Source organism: Dama dama, chromosome 26 (assembly GCF_033118175.1).
Source record: "Dama dama isolate Ldn47 chromosome 26, ASM3311817v1, whole genome shotgun sequence".
Lineage (NCBI taxonomy): Eukaryota > Metazoa > Chordata > Mammalia > Artiodactyla > Cervidae > Dama > Dama dama.
Window position 1 is genome coordinate 54,483,839 of NC_083706.1, and position 12,160 is coordinate 54,495,998.

The window sequence follows — 12,160 nt, forward strand, 5'->3', positions numbered from 1 at the left end:
CTCCACTTCCCATGATTCAGAGGCTGCAGGGCTCACTCCTCACTGGGACCCAGCACGTCCCTAGGAGAAGCTCACCCACCGCACAGCTTCTCATGATCTGTCAGTCCCCGCAGCACCAGGACCAGCGCTGTCTACTCGGTCAGAGCATGCCTGACCTAACCTTAAAGATCAAAGAGATAATGAGCAAGCATACAGGTCAGACACCCTCAAACACGGAAAAATAAGTGAAAGAGCCAAAGCCACGCAGGTGTTCTAGAAAGCTCACGTCGGGCTGCCTGCATTCCTGGGAACCACGTGAACATCAACCGTCCCCCTGTCTCTCCCAATCGTGCAGTTTTTTTGGCCACTGTCCACAAAGCCCCCGCTCAGACAAAGAGGGGTTCTCAGGGAAGGGGGAGACGGGCCAAGGGGAGGGGTCGCGTCACAGCAGGCCTTCCTTTGTACCTGAGGGGTCGCAGGCGTCCAGGCTGCCTTCCGCTGGCTCATGGCTCATCTGCTCCTGGGGGTCTGTCCTGCTCCTCAGGGTCAGCAAAGCGGGTCCTCTGCTCCCGCCCTTAAGTGTGAAGGGGAGGCAGCTGGCTGGAGAGAACGAGAGGAGGTGGTGTTAATGTCGACGACCAGCAAGGCCTGGGACTTCCCAGGTGTGCGGTGGTGAACAGTCTGCCTGCCGGTGCAGGAGACGCCAGAGACGTGGGTTCCATCCCTGGGTGGGGAAGAGCCCCTGCAGGAGGGCGAGGAGGCTGCTCCAGTATTCTTGCCTGGAAAATTTCATGGACAGAGGGCCGTGTGGCTATGGTCCAGGGGGTTGCAAAGAGTCAACCACAGCTGAGGGACTGAGTAGGCAGGCGCGCACACACACACACACACGTGAAACACACCACCACAGCCAGGAGTGGGGCCCTCCCGGAAAGCTTCCAGACACAGGCAGATGACTGTCTTTGTGCCCACTCCCTGACAAAGGTCTGTCTCAGCTGCAGGATTTGGCCTGGCAATTACTTCATCTATCAGGTGCCTGGGGAAGGGGGGACAGGAAACGTGCCCTGTACCTTTCACTCTCTGCTGGCTCAGACAGTAAAGAATCGCCTGCAACGCAGGAGATGTGGGTTCGATCCCTCGGTTGAGAAGATCCCCTGGAGAAGGGCATGGCTATCCATTCCAGCATTCTTGCCTGGAGAATTCTATGGACAGAGGAGCCTGATGGACTACAGTCCATGGGGTCACAAAGAGTCGGACAAGGCTGAGTGACTAACACTTTCACTTTCCCTTCACCCTTTGCACACCTCTAACTACTGGGTCCCAATGGCATCCTCTATTAAGAACCTGCTGGCTTTCAAAAATACTAAAGTGGCTTGGAGGAGTTGGCAACTTCAGCTCTTCTGCTGTTGAAGGTAACTTGTTACAGTAAATACGATTTTTAATAATAAAGGTTTGGCCTTTTCTTAAAAATAAATTAGAAGAGGTAGATTCATCTCTCACTTGCAATCCAAATGGCTTTCTAGAGAGGTAGGGATGGGACAGAGGTCCAGTTACCCAGTGGGAGCTGCCCACGGCCCTGGCATTTCCACAGGCCAGAGCCGAGTCAGTGACCGCCATCATAGTTAATGAGGCTGGAGAGCACTTTTCTAGAACCAAGCCTCAGGGGCCCAGGGCTGCAGGAAAACCACGAAGGAGCTGGGGACCACTGGACAGCAGGGCAGAAGCCCTGGACGCTGCGTGCTGGGAAAAAGCAAGGGCCGAGGAGAGGAGCAAAGGCAGCTGAAGACAAAGAGACGTCGGAACAAACAAGCCCAGAAGCACGCGGAACACCGGTCCTCTTCAGCGGTCAGCCCGGCCCTCTCCACGCCACTCACAGCGGGAGGGGAGCTGGGCAGAGCTAGGACTTCAGGTGTTAAGACGTGTGGGAATGTAGCATTCGTGGGTCTCTGGCTTGCTATTCTTATCTTTCATATATAAATAACTAACAAGAAAGCCAAGGTCACAGATGTCTGAAGTGAAAAATCATGGAACACTCGACTGTAAGGAATTTCTAAGTCCTACAGACAGATTCTAGAATGTTTTACTGGTGAAAGGAGGACTTCCGATATGTAATAGACATTTATACATATGAATTATTTTAAGGCAGCTTCACGAAGGCATAACTGACACCTAAACTGCCCATATTTAAATACAGCACTTGGATAAATCGGGATAGATGTACGCACCCGTGAAACCACCAGCATAACATTTTGAGTAATTAGAGCTGTGTGGAAACGAAAACACAGATTGGAGCAAATGCTGGAGTCGGACGACTAGTGTCCTAGTCTGAGCGTCAGTAATTCCCACACAGCACAGACACGTCACGTCACACACCTCACACCAGAGTCACGCTGCGGGCTCGATGCAGGGTCGTGAGTACTGTCTACCTCATGGGACCCCCAACCGCCAAGAGCCCGCCGGGCGGGAGCAACATGATCCACCTGGCAGGGTGGGGCTGGGCGAGGGGCCTCCCCAGCGCTGACTCTCCCGACTCCTCCAGTCCCCAGGCTTGTGTGGTGTAACAGATCACGTGTGTGTGCATGCTAAGTCACTTCAGGCGTGTCCAACTCTTTGCGACCCCATGGACTATAGCCCGCCAGGCTCCTCTGTCCATGAGATCCTCCAGGCAAGAATCCTGGAGTGGGTTGCCTTCAGGGGGATCTTCCCGACCCAGGAATTGAACCCACGTCTCCTGAGTCTCCTACACTGCAAGCAGATTCTTTACCAAGAATACTGGACTGGGTTGCCATGCCCTCCTTCAGGGGGATCTTCCGGACCCAGGGATCGAACCCACGTCTCTTATGCCTCCTGCATTGGTAGGCAGCACCTGGGAAGCCCATAATAGATCACATATGTTCCTTTAAAATTTCAGGACATTCTAATGATATCTGTGTCTAAGAGACCAGAGCCAAAGTTTCTTTCTAAAATAAGAGGAATAGACAGGGACTAAGACCCAACCATGAAGACTGTGGATGCAGGACGTCACAGGTCAGCAGGAGGTGCCCTTCTCCTGGAAAGCTGAGACGGGGGGGCGGGCGACATCTCCCTGCCCTGACCAGGTCTCTCCCTGCCTGCAACCAGGACAGTTTCCAGGACTGCGCTCCATGCACAGACAAGCTGGTTGTCAGACCCGGGGAAACAGGAACTGGATCACAGAGGGGCCCTTTGGGGCCCTTGAGAGCAATCCGCTCATTCACATGTTCAGGAGTCTGCTGTGACCATCCGGATCCAGTCCAGGGCCGGGGGCTGCAGAGAGTTACAGTTCCGCACTGAAGCGATGGGCACCCAAGAAGGTGTGTGTGTGAACACGGAGGGTGCTGCGCTGGGCTCCAGTGACGGCCCAGCCCAGCAGGTAGGTCAGCAGAGCACCCAGGGGCGACTGCTCTGCCCCGCAAAGCTCGGACGAGCAGAGACTGGGAGCCCTGGGGCCACACCAGCAGGGTGAGCTGCCCTTGGCAGGAGCACAGGCCCACACGTGGGCTGTGGGCACGGGGCGGGGGTGGGGATGGGCTCGAAGCAGCAGAGGCTGGTGGCCCTGAGGACAGGGGGCAGCAGAGAGACTGAGAGGGTGTAAAACAGCACCAGAGTACTCAAACCTGCAGAGGCTGAGGGACACGCAGACGACAAACATTTCTGAGATAAGCAGCCCCATTTTTACACAGATGAAAACCAGCGTTTAAAGCTTTTTCACATGAGATGAAAAACATTAGTCCTAGACAACATGCCACACACAGACTGGATAATCAGCCAGCAGAAGCCGGTGTGCGTCGACAAAGAGCGTCTAAATTTAAGCCAATCTCGAATTTAGGCATTTCCCTCCAAATAACCATTCAGCGGATTCCAGGAAGGCTGTGTTTTGGAGCCACCGAAAAGACTGTTTTCCTGAAGGAGAAGAGACCTGCAGAGGAGTGACAGATTGCAAGAGGAGAGAAAGGCGGAGACGTGATAAGAAGGGACACACACAGGCACACATTCACACATGCACACACATGCACACATATGCACACACACGTAAACACACTAAGCCTCTTTCAGAGAGAGAGGGCTTGGCCGTATGGAAGGCCAGACAGATGGGTCAGGGCTCAGGAAAGGAGACAGGATAAAGCTGCCTGACAGAAAGCAGGGATGGTCCAAGGGCTCTAAGACAGTGGGGCTTCCTCCCAGGGCAGCCGCTCTCTGCATTTTGAAACTGTGGGAGTCTACGGCCATACCACCCTGAACGTGCCCGATCTCGTCTGAAACTGTGGGAGTCCAGTCTGAGTTCCCAGCACCTGTGTCCTCCTCTCTGGACTCACTCAGCTTACTCTTGCAAATTGCTTCCTACCCAGCCTTATCCTGGAGAAGGGCATGGCAACCCACTCCAGTAGTCTTGCCTGGAGAAGCCCATGGACAGGGGAACCTGGTGGGCTACAGTCCATGGGGTCGCAAAGAGTCGGACACGGCTGAGAGACTAGCACAACAGCCTTATCCTCTTCCACCAGAGCACTCAGGTTTCTCTTCCTTCTCTACACCACTCCTGGGGGTTGATGAAATGCAGGCTCCTTGATCATGGCAGGCCTCCCGCGGAAGAGCAGAGTCCTAGCAGGAAGACCACAGAGCGTGCTCTCGTCCAGACTGCAGAAACCCAGGTGACTAGGTGCCAGGCCTGCACTCTGCACCCACCAACAGCTAGGGAGTCCTTCCGACAACGGGGCACCGAGGCCAGGGTGGTAAATTTCCACAACTGTAAAATGCACAATTTATTTACAATCGATTCAGTTTATGAAATTCACAGCATGGCTGCTTTACAAAAGCAGCTCCTCTGTTTTCCTTTATTTTCTGAATGAGCTCAGGCACCCAGCAGGGCAAGGCAAGAGAGGGGGTGTTTCAGGATGGAACACGAGCCGCAGGCACCCTGAGAAGCGGGTCCCGGTGCGCACAACCTGGTACCCAGTGAGGACCGTGGAAGCAGCGCTGTCACTGGCCGTCAGCAGGTTTCAGAGGGCCAGGCCTGAGGAGGCAGTTTCAGGAGCACTCAGGGCAGGGCTTGGAGGTGAGGTGGGAGGCATTCTGAGAAGAGTGGACACTCGGAGATGCAAAGCAGAGGGGGCAGGATGGGGCCTGTGTGGAGAACAGGCTGGAAGAGATCTGCCTTAGGCTGATGGAGCCTGGAGCTCGGCTTTAATAAGGAAAGAAGAAGCTGGTGATGACAGGGACTCGCATTTATGGACACGCAGTCAGGGTGCAGAGCCTGGCCACTGTGTGAGGGAACTGAATGAAGGAGGAAGGTGCTATGCCTCAGGGAAGGAGGGAAGACAGATCTCTGTGCATTTATGAAGAAGGAAGCGATGGGTGAAGACAGAAAGAATTCTGTCATGAAGAAAACTAAGAGAGAGGAGGCACTCAAGGTGGTTTTGAACATCTGAGCAAGATGAAATACCTGGGAACGCAAATGTTTTCTTTTTAATGGCTATTCCTGACTGGAAATTTTTTTAAATCTCAGTGCATACACACACAAACTTTTACGATTTTACCATAAAACTTCACCATTTTTACCTTTTTGAAGTGTTTGGCTCTGTGGCATTAAGTACACTCACCTTGCTATACAGACATGACCACAGTCTGTCTCCAAAAGTCTTTCCATCTTCCCAAACTGAAGCTCTGGCCCACTGAGAGCCACCTCCCCGGTCTCTCCACTCCAGGCCCTGGAAGCCACCACTGTACTTTCCACCTTGTCAGTCTGACTACTCCAGGAGCTGTAAGGGGAATCGAGCAGTATCTGTCCTTTTGCAACCTGAGTTTATCTCACTTAACATACAGCCCAAGCTTCATCTATGTTGTTGTATGTGTCAGAATCCCCTGCCTCTCTAAGGTGAAGAACATTCCATTCAGTGGATATAGCCATATTCTTTCATCCATTCATCCCTTGATGGACACTTGGGTTGCTTCTACCTTTTGGCAACTGTGAACAATGCTACCATAAATAGGCATGTACAACTACCTCTTTGAACTCTGCCTTCATGTCTCTTGGGTATACTCCAGAAGTGAAATTGTTGGACCATATAATAATCCTATGTTTCATTTTTTGAGGAGTCATCACACTATTTTCCACTGCTGCTGGATAATTTTCACATTCCCATCCACACTGCATAAGGGCCCAATATTTCTATATCCTCAGCAGCTCTTGGTCTTTTCTTATTTTCCCTTTTATATATAAAAAAATAACAATCATCCTGAGGGATGTGAAGTGGTATCTCATTGTGGTCTTGACTTGTATTCCTCTAATGCTTCCTAATGTTAAGCATCTTTTCATGTGCTTACTGAACATTAGTATGCCTTCCTCAGAGAAATGTTTATTCAAGTCTTTTGTCCGTTTTCTAATCAGATTGATTTTTGCTGTTGTTGAGTTGCAGGAATACTTTACACAGTCTGGATAGCAATCCATCATCAGATACATGATTTGTAAATATTCTGTCCCATTCTGTGGGCTGCCTTTTTACTCTGTTTATTGTGCCCAAAATTAAAATTAAAACTTTCAAATTTTGATGAAGTCCAATTATCCCTTTTTCATTGTCATCTATGCTTTTTGTATCATATCCAGGCAATTATTGTAAATCCAAGATCATAAAGTTTTCTCTTTATTTTCTCCTAAGAGTTTCATAGTTTTAACTTATATGGTTAGGCCTTTGGCAAATTTTGAGTTAATTTTTTGAAAATGTGAAATATAGCAGAAATTTTCTTGTCATCCTTGCACATAAGCCATGCTATTCTTCTCTAAGTTCCAATTTTAGTACACGTTCTGCCAAACCAAGCACTGAAACAAAATCCTTGGAAGAAACGCATTAACATAAGTATATGAAAATAAGACTGTTTACGATACACTTACAGTAGTAAACGCTCTCACCGTCTAACGTGAGGATCCCGCGTATTTATCCCGGCTCCACCAGACGCTGTAACTGTCACTGCTGAAGCCTGGCTTTGCCTCTTGCACTCGCAGTGAAGCGTTTCCTCACGGTTCTGACCCTGACTCGCACATGTTCTGTAATTATTCTCCAGGCTTATGCCAATGTCTTTCCCACTCTCATGACAAACCAACAGGGACGCAGCAGGATTTTTAGGTCCTCTTACCTATTTTCCATAATTTACAGATGGAAGCTGTGATGAAGACGTATTTCAAAGAAATAGATATTGATTTAAACAAGGGGGTTGGTTTGAAAGCCTTACATTGAGAGTCCAGACCTGCAGACACTTTCCCCCATCCCTAGAAGAAGCAAAGGATTTATTCTTGGGACAAACTAAAGCAGAGACTCTGCAGTCAGACAGGCTGACTGGGGAGAGGACCGAGAAGGCCGCACAGAGAGGAGGGCAGAGCTGAGGCTCCAGACTGGCAGGAGCACAGGAAGAATCGGCGTTTCTGCATGCAAGGTGCCCCGCCACTGCCCCAGCTGCCTGCTCCCACGCGGCTGCTGGAATGTGCGCTTCCAAGCATCTGCGCTTGCGCCCACCCTGCCCTGACAGGAGACAGGAGGGCTCTTCCCCAGAACGGACGGCGCCAAAGACAAGACCTGCGGCCACCGACACGCGAGGTCGCCCCACGCAGTCACTCGACAGTGAGCTCACCAGACCACGACCTCTGACACCCCTCCCACGTACTGGAGCTGCCAATTTGCTTTCCAGGCATCATCCTTAAGGAGGAAAGGATGGTGAAGGATAATGCAGTAGTCGAGGAAAGTCTCCAACATGGAAGACTGAGGCTAAAATCACGAGCAGTTAAAAGAACCTTGGAAAGAGAATACGAGGAGGAAAAAAAGTTCTTAACACTGTAATATTCTCAGAGAGAGAAGAAAATATATTATATTCATGGTAAAAGGAATGTTATAAAACGAACAACTGGAGAACAGTAAAGAGTTCTTGGAAAAATAGAACATTAGAAAGTGTAAAAATCAGTGGAGAATTTCAGGGAAAAAATTGAAAAACTCTCGAAAGTAGAACAAAAATACAAAAATAGCAAGAGAAGAGAAAAGATAAAAAAATAAGGATTAATTCAACACAGAAAAATAAAAACAACAGAAGAAAGAAATAATAAAGAAAATAACCCAGGACTGAAGCATGTACATCTCTGCGATTGTTGTTCAGTCGCTCAGTTGTGTCCAACTCTGTGTGACTCCATGGACTGTAGCCCACCAGGCTCCTCTGTCCATGGGATTCTCCAGGCAAGAGTACTGGAGTGGGTTTCCATTTCCTTCTCCAGTAAGTCTCTGGACTGTCTGACATATCAAATGCCTGGGACAAGAGATAGAGTCCAAAAAATCCTCCCCAGAGTTCCAGACTCCATCCACGGTCTACAGTGAATTAAAAAGCAATCCTATTGCTTTTTTGGATGGAGTCTGGAACCACTTACAATGTAAGTGTGTAAGTGGCATTACAGTATGGACTTTCCAGTCCATACAGTCCATAAGGGTGACATGGTTAAGTCTATCATCATTGGAGGTCCAGAACAGCATCCAAGAGCTCCCAGAGAAGGAGAGGCCGCAGACAAAGGGAAGGGAGGAAGAACGGTGTTCTCTTTCTCAAGAACTGCAATGGACACTAGAAGATAGTGGAGCAAAGTGTCCAGAACTCAGACGAAAAAGGGTTTTCAACCTGGAATTCTGCACCCATTGGAAATACGGAGGGAGGTAAAAAGAATCTTCAGACATACACAGTCTCAAAATGTTTACTCCCAGGTACCCTTTGTCAGAAAGGTACTAGATAATGCGTTCTAACAGAGTGAGGGCGCAAACCAACAAAAAGAGAAACACGAGATAGAGGAGGCTCCCAGGCACGTCCCAGGTTGCTGATGGAAGCAGCTCCCAGGACCACAGTGTGCAACAGATGTGGCCCTTCCAGTGAGCCAGAGCTGAAGGTGCTGGGAGAGTGCTCCAAGGGAACAGACCACGGAGCTGGTGGAGCGCTCTAAACATGTTTGGAGTAAATTTGGAAACTGGCTTGTTAGCTGTGACAAATCTGTTAGAGCATTTGGGAAAAATATTCAAACTAAGATATAGCTAAAAAATAAAGCACACAAAAAACAAAGTTAATTCTAAGCAAAGGGAAAATACATTATACAAGATTAAAATATGGAAATCTATTTAGCTCAGATATGAGGAATATTTACACGGACCAAATAATGCATATGCCATCACCTTAACTAACAATTGAGATCACAACACACTGAGCTCACGAGAGTATATGGCAGAAGTGAGTGGCCTCAGGAGAGGCAGTCCTTGGTTCCATCACTGAATTTCAGCAGGTGACCTGATGTGACTGGTAAGAAGTAGGGAGTTGTGATACAATTCTAGGATGAATAAATGCAAGTCCAGTCTCCAGAAATGGAAGACCACACCAACCAATCCCCTGCTCTGGCCTGGCCACTTAAGCACTGTCGTTCTCAGTCCCAAGGTCTAAGGAGGCCACTGGCTCTGTTCATGCAGGGTCTTGAAGTTGGCAAAGAGCAATCACAGGGGGAGCACGTACTGTTTCCTGGAGCGACAGATCTTCCTCAACTTACAACGGGGCTTTCCCCATAAACCCATCATCAGTGGACAACACTATTAAATCTAAAATACACCTAGCCTACTGAACACCACAGCTTAGCCTAACCGGCTTTAAACATACTCAGAACACATACGTTAGCCTACAACTGGGCGTAATCATCTAACACAGAGCCTATTTTATGATGTGTTGACTAGTTCATGAAATTTATTTAATACAGTACTGAAAGTGAAAAAAGAACAGTTGGAAGTGTACTGGCCTTTCACCTTGTGATCTCGGGACTAACTGGGAGCTGTAGCTCACTCCCACTGCCTGGCATCAGGGGACGGGGCAAACCACACGTCCCTTGCCTGGAAAAGACCAAGATTCAAAATTCGGAGAACCGTTTCCACTGGACATGTATCACTTCCAAGTGATCGTAAAGCTGAAAATTGAAAGCCAAACCATGATAAATTGGGGAACAATCTGTAGTCGTGGGCTTCCCTGGTGGCTCAGACGATAAAGAATCCGCTTGCAATGCGGGAGACCTGGGTTCAATCCCTAGGTTGGGAAGGTCCCCTGGAGGAGGGCATGGCAACCCACTCCAGCATTCTTGCCTGGAGAATCCCATGGACAGAGGAGCCTGGCAGGCTACAGCCCATGGGTTCACAAAGAGTCGGACACGACTCAGCAACTAAGCACAACATCTGTAGTCTGAGAAATTAAGAATGTCATACAAACCAGCCATTAGACATTTTTTAATGCAGAAGATTAAAAGAGTTATATGGAGAGAGAGACTGACTCATTATAAAGAAGTTTTTATTGAGCTATTCAAAAACAAAATGTGTTGCCTTGCACTGCTGGGACTAGAACTGGGGCCCTGTTGGGCAGGACAGGAGGACAAGGAAACAAGGGCTTTCTCGCCCTGCCTGAGACCGACCTCTAGTATGAAGGGCTGATGACTTCATGCTTTCCATCACTTCCTCTGAACCTTGAGCTATGAAAGTATGCTTCAAAAATATTTAAGTGTTTGGTAAGAAACGATGTCATCCCCAATCCAATTCATGACTTCTTAACTTGAAAACACTGTATTACTTTTTAATTGCTTCAAGGTAAATGACACTTTGGGGTGTGAATTCAGACCCAAGAGAACTTTCTAGGAGGGATGTTGAATGTGAACCCCTCAGCTCTGGGGGGGCTTTTTTGTCACCCTTATTTCCTGTCCATACTGGAATGCTACTCACATCGTAAGCGGTTCCAGACTCCATCCATGATCTACAGCGAATTAAAAAGCAATAGAATCCAGATGCTTTTTCTGGTAAACAGTTTCTTTGTAGTAAACAGAAAGGAAGGACATCCACTGCCCTCCCTACCACACTCAGTCATAGAGGAGCAGGATCTCTGGACCTTCACATCCAGTGGGCACACCAGCCCCATCTGTAAACTCACTGGCCCATAAATATCACCCATCTTACACATTTTTGCACTTCTTTTAATTCACTCATTGTATTGTTAAATAACATAAAGTGAGTATGGTCTAGACAAAAGATACTGATATATAAATTAAGAGAAGCTGAGGCTCTAATGAAACTCTTGAAACTGTTAAAAATTTCCTCTGAGGACTGTGGATTACAATCTTGTCACATTGAGCAACCGATTGTTGGTGCTGCAATTACAGTTCTCAGGGCATCACACTCTTCTCTAAACCTAGGGATTTCCAAGGTGATTTCTTATGTGGGTGTTAGAGCACAAATTTATAAATTTAATCAAATATATTTCCCTCCAATTGTTTGAGTGGTAAAGAATCAATTACAGGGTTATGTCAGATAATTCTACCAGATTAACCTCATCTTGAGGTTAGATGAACTTTATGGAAATCTATTTCCAAATATGCCCCATGCTGTGATACAAAGCAAATATGATGGATTTCCTGCTACATTTACCATTATCTGTGAAAAACGGAAGGTGGATTCCTTTGACTTAATTCTGCACAACTGGTTTATAACTATGACACAAGTGTTAAAGCGTTCGTTTTTATTCATATTCATGCCAGAACAACACCAGGTAAGGCAAGACTCTTGCGAAGTCTGGTATATAACAAAGTTCAGGGCCTTTCCTCCTGTTGAGCATGCTGATAAATCAGTTAACATTATGTCACACTTTTGCAGGTAAAACAACAAAGCCCATTGATCTTATGAACCCTTTCATGAAATTTGTTCCAAAATAAATAAATTTATGTTTTGCACCCAAAAGCTTAGTTTGGACAGTCTTTTTGCTTGAATTAATATATAATAACTCCTCTTGATTTGATATAAACAAAACATGAGCCCAGGCACCTCACCCTCTGCTTTAGACAAAGAGGTGAATGATCAGGCCCTCACCCCCCTCTCTCTGGTTACGTACAGTCCAGCCGAGGAGATAAACACACAGCTATGACCCCAAAGCGGACCTGGCCAGAGGCAGTCACACCAGCCGTGGCAGTTCAGAGTGCCCAGCGGGGGATGCTATGGACCTCTCACCTGGACGGCAGTGACAAGTCTTGAGAGTCACTCCAGACACATCTCAGTTTCTCCTTGATCCACTTCTCCACCTGGGTTCTCTCTTCCTCGCTTTCTCAGGAGGTGGGGGTGAGCGCTTTCTCTCTAGTATACAA

General features: G+C 48.0%; 1 non-coding gene across 1 annotated transcript; it reads right to left on the reverse strand.

The window, feature by feature from the left end:
• Positions 1-6,705: 6,705 nt before the first annotated feature.
• Positions 6,706-6,809, reverse strand: LOC133047373 (U6 spliceosomal RNA). The gene has a single exon (XR_009690736.1). It is a non-coding gene; the product is annotated as a U6 spliceosomal RNA (small nuclear RNA).
• Positions 6,810-12,160: the final 5,351 nt, after the last annotated feature.